The sequence below is a fragment of the Octopus bimaculoides genome, chromosome 3 (genome assembly GCF_001194135.2).
Source record: "Octopus bimaculoides isolate UCB-OBI-ISO-001 chromosome 3, ASM119413v2, whole genome shotgun sequence".
Classification (NCBI taxonomy): Eukaryota; Metazoa; Mollusca; class Cephalopoda; order Octopoda; family Octopodidae; genus Octopus; species Octopus bimaculoides.
This window is the reverse complement of record NC_068983.1, coordinates 30,966,706-30,972,278: the sequence shown is the minus strand read 5'-3', so window position 1 is coordinate 30,972,278 and position 5,573 is coordinate 30,966,706.

Sequence of the window (5,573 nt, the reverse complement as noted above, 5' to 3'; positions counted from 1 at the left end):
TATACAGTAGTCCTTGGTATTCGCGCGGGTTACGTTCCCAGAGCACTCGCGAAAAATGAAAAACCGCGAATATTGGACGTGGTCGATAAAAATGTCTATAAATGTCAAAATATAACGTTGTATATATATATATATATATATATATATATATATATAATATTTAATAATTACTTATTAAAAAGTAAAGTAAAATATACGGTTACTCACCAATAATGAATGATTTTGATCTAAGACGATGATGATGAAAATAATGAACGTAATGACTGCACAGCAAAGAAGAGTTAAAACTCTACAGGTAACGCCTCTTCTTCAGGTGTTTAGGGGATGTCGCATCTTCCGGCAAGGCTTTTCTTGGTCGGCTTGAGGAACATTGTGATGGAAAGTTGCTGTCGCTGTTTCTTCTTGGTGGTAAGGAGAGTTTTATACATCTATCTGCATGGCAGCATCGATGGTATTTTTTAATTGGTGAGATCGAACCATATAGGGATCCCATGCTTCCGCCTTCCCTTGCATTTCCTTTGCTGTCCTTAAAAGGTTGGACAGGCGTTCGATTGTCAGGATCACTTCATCTCCTCTTCCTCTGACTCTGGCGCTTCCTCCAGTTCTTCGCTGGCAGGCTTGGTTAACTGCAACAAATCTTCGTTTGTCAGGGTTCAGTGTGGGCATCGATGAGATTGTTGAGCTCATTTTGCGTGTTATCGTCAAAACCTTCGCCTCCAAGTACCTTTGCCAGTTTCACCGCATTGTTGACAGCCTCGTTTTGAATATCTTCAGGTAAGAAGCCCTCGTAATCCTGGATACACTCTGCATGTGATGAGGGTTTCTTTTTTCATGTGTTTAAGAGCAACTTGGATGATTGACAGGCACGTTGCAATCGTGAAGTTACGCCAGTACGCCTTTAACTCGAAATTCTCGTCCGAATCCATTGCGTCCACAAAGTGTTGGAGAGAGTTCCGAGTGCAAAGTGCCTTGAAGGCACTGATCACGCCTTGATCCATAGGCTGGATGAGGGAGGTGGTGTTAGCAGGGAGGAACTCGACTTGGACTCCCTCGAGATTCAAATCCAGAATGACCACCATGATTATCCATAACAAGCAACACCTTGAATTCCATGCATACGTTTTGGTTGTACTCCTTGGCTTGAGGGATGAAGCATTGGTGGAACCAATTCAAAGGTAGACTTTTGGTAATCCAGACCTTGGGGTTGTGCATCCAGTGGACAGGCAGCAGATTTTTATCCTTATTTTTGAAGGCCCTCGGGTTAAGTCCTGGTTTTATCATGAAACCGGAAGCATTGTCACACATAATTAGCGTCACTCTGTCCTTTTGTGCCTTAAATCCTGGAGCTCTGGCTTCGACTTCATGGTGTACGATCTGAAAGTCATCTTCTTCCAGAATAAGCCAGTCTCGTCCATATTGAAAGCCTGTTCCTTGTCTTCGTTGATCTGCCTGAAGGTCTCTAAATACTTCTCGGCGGCTTCTTTGTCAGCTGATGTTTCTCCACAGCCAGCAAACTAAGGTGACTCTTGTTTACTAGTCATGCTTCAAGAATCCTGCGAAGAATTCTTGCAGTTTCAAGCATTGCTGATTTTTGTAGGTGTTCTATCCTTACATTTGTACTAGTCTTTTTCAGCCAAGTTGGTAGTTGAGTGCTGATACTTCCAAGTGCATCAATTACTATTGGTATCACACCTACTCTCTTCATTGACCACAACCTTCGTATTTCCCACTTCAAATCGTCGTAGTAGTTCAGTTTTTCTTCTTACTCGTTGATCTTGTTGTCATCAGGACATGCTATGTCGATTATCATGTATATTCTTTTATTATTCTTATTACTTATGATTCTCCTTCGGCTGATTTCCTCAGGGTGGTGGAGTTTCACGTCACCACTTCTGTATGTGCATTTGTCCCAACTTTTGGTCCATTTGGTGTATGAGAGAGACTGACTCCACTACCCTCGTCTGTACCTTATGCCGGGCCGTAAGTTCATCCGGTATTGTGGAGAGAACAATGACTAGTTCCTTTTTGAAAACAGCTGCCTCCACATTGTGTAGGTTTCTTAATTTTTTTGGTTGGGCATTGAAGATTTGTGGGCATTTAAACCCCAAGCTATTGCAGTACCTGGTCCTGAATTTAGATGAAGTGGACGGTACCTTTGGAAGAATAAATTTATTAAACATATTGTATATGACTTCTGTATCTATAAATACATGCATACAAAATCGTGCGCATGTTTTCATTTTTTTAAAATTAACATATTAAACTTCCTTGGGTTATAGAATTAATCTACCACCCGCTTTAACATTACCACCTGGCATCTTAAGTGCCCTGAGCAAAGTCCACTTTATTGCATGCATCCGGGTTAGCTTATAAGCCCTGTCTTCCCTCTTGACTAAATGACAAAAAAAAAATGGAAACGATAAACCAAACAAACAAATAACAAAGAAAAATCAGACGATGTTCAATCGGTTTCTTTGAAGACTGTAAACTCAGTGGACTGAGAAAAAATGATTGATGTGAGCTGAATGTTTTTAACTTACCGTCTCTACTTTTTCAGATACTCGTTTGTGTATTATCTATTCGTCATTTGCTGAAAGGAACAGCTATAAAAAAAATCAGATATACATTTCAGAATGAACAAATTAGCAAGTGTCAGGTGGTTGAAAGGAATTCATAACTTTTATTTAAGATTGGGGTCAGTTAGCAAATGATATGCTGTTTTTTTTTTTGTAAGGCTCTAATCTCAGAGCTTCGAATCATTCCTAAACGCCAATGTTTTGCCTGTTATACTGAAGATCTCTCATTTATCTCGTGATGCCTAAATATGTTTAGAAAGAACTGGCGTGTTATCCAGCTGCTGGTGTTGAAAATTTTTGAATGATTTCATTGAAAGCCCTGTGCAGTCAGTTGATTTGTTAGTAGAGACACCAACACAATACAAAAGTATTAATCATTTTTCCAAAACATTTTCCTTTTATAGTGAACGACTGTATATTTCGACTGTTGAACGTCCGCTCTTTTTGACTTAATATGTTTGGATTGTGATTCTTCATGACAATCGATATGTTCTGTGAGCAGCTGTGCCTTTATGTTGTTTTTATTGAGCTGTTGATCGAAGGGAGCAAATATTTGGAGACACTGGTTCTTGCATAAATATATTATAAAGCGAGTTACACTTATATCAAGGAAGTTTAACGTTGTAAAGTTCGTTAACATGAGTATATAGATTAATTTTCTACAAGAATATATTTCTAACCTTTTTGTAAAACATATTTTATCTTTTCTCTCTTGAGATAAATTGAAATGAAATTAATTAATTTATGTGCTTCTTAGGTATAATGTTTCTAGTTATTTACCGTAATTTATATTAATTTAATCTATGTTATACTGATGTTCATTTAAGTAAGCATAACAATGCATTAAAATGTGTCATTTTTCTTAAAAAAAACTGTATATTTGAAATTATAAACTCTCATATAAAGGAAATGAAAACACTTTGTAATTATAAGAAAATTTAATTAAAATAAAGCAGTGCATGTATTTTTTATTGGTTGCATGACCTTCTCAAAGTACAACAATAGATGCATAGGAAATGGAAACATTTCGTACTTGTCAAAAACAGACATGTGAGATGTTCATTAATTTATTCTGGTTAAATCTAGTAACGTAGTTCACAATAGTAGGTTCAGTGAAAAAGTACTCATTTTGCACCCTTTCGTGGGACCGGATCCCTTATATAACATGGAGCAAGTTACATGCATTTCAGCGTCGAATTTTCTGCCAGCTGAACTAATAGCAAAAATTTACGAAGTTTCAGATGAAAAAATCAATGCGTTTATCAGTTTTCTCAAAAGAAAAATCTGTTGATGTAATTAACATTTCCTAATTCATGGACCGTGATATACATTCTAAACGACTGCGAACATAACATTTCTTACTTTTGAAATAATTAGTAAATTGTTCATGAAAATGTTATATTTAGGTATAAGGGTGTCAAACAATTTTTACTATAAATAACAATAAAAGAATATTTTATCTAGGAAAGTATGAAATACTAAGTGCACCATTTTGAAATAAATTCAAAAGAACGGACCACAGATGTTTATTAATTTGCTATAAAGGGCCGCGACGGTAAACGGTTTCGAACCGCTGATGTTAAGGTTTGCTGTTATCAAAGTCTTTGCAGAGCAAATAACATAAATGGTGAATATAGTGATCTACATGAAAATGGCTTGAAAATGTATTGCTGAATGTTATCAGGAAGCTGTCTGTTTCTCTCCTTTTGTTCAAAGTCTACACACATTTCTGCTTCTAAGTATTGTGATGGTGTCAGTGGTAGTGGTGGATGTGAGCTCATAGTTTTGTGAGCTTACATAAGCTAGAAATGGTCTTTATTGCTGCTGCTGCCACTGTTGTTTAATCCCACGTCAGCTTTGACCGAGTTAATCATTTGATCAAATAAAAAAACAAAAAAAAACATTCGTGATCGTACTGCTGTTTTGTATACCAGTGACTCACTATGCTGTCCAGTATTATCTTCTTATTTTTTTACTTATTGTGATATGACGGAGATTCGGTTGGCATTTCTTGTCGGTTGAGCAACCATATAGACGTTCACTTCTCTTATAAAAGCGTATGTATTTTACCAGATGAAAAGAAGTCGGATGCCTGTCAGTCGAACTATGTTAACGTTACAAGGGTACTTTTGCAGATAGGGTAACACCCGGATTTCGAGGTAATTGGTGATGGCGTGTGTCGCCAATATTCATAGGAGAGTTTGGAAGAATTCTATTTTTTTCTGGTTTGGTACGAAGGAAGGGAATGATCTCATAGCCTTCACAGCTCCTCCAAGAAGTGTGAGATCAATGCAGTAGCCATCCTTCTTGAACAATTGTCAGGGGACGGCTGCAGGCAAAAAAAAAAAAGCATGTAGAGAGAGGAAATTCCAGAAGGTCTATGCTCTAACGAGAAAGGGACGAGAGTAGTGCTCAGTGTGCGATATGAGAGTGGACACATCATGAATGGTAGGCGGAAGAAAGCTGCAAATCATCTTTGGTCTAAGTCCTGAACATCGTCGTTGCTTCGTTAAATTGGCCATACAGTTTCCTTAAGGTAAATAGAAAAGTGAAATTCATGCTTTTCCACAAGAGTAAGAAAATATAATACAATAATATGAGTAAAAAAAAAATATCAAGAATTTTGCAAAGTGTAAATAACTGAAGGATAAAAATGGATTTTAAGAGGCCGCTCATGTTCCCATACTATATTAGCAAACTTTCACAAGGTCTGATTCGGCAAAAAAAAAAAAAAACATTCTTAACTGTTAAGCTAACAATGCCTTGGAGCAGGCAGATAAAAAAGAAGTGACTAAAAGGATGAAATGCAAAGTCGGCCTCGGTGGCATTTGCACTCAGAACGTAAAGTCGGAAGAAATGCAGCTGAGCATTTTTTCCAGCGCGGTAACGGTTCTGCCAGCTCGCTGCCTTAGAATTGACTGAAATGTTGGTCTCAAATTTTGGCTCAAGGCTAGCAAGTTCGGGGAAGGGGATCACATCGTCTCCCCCCCCCACCAG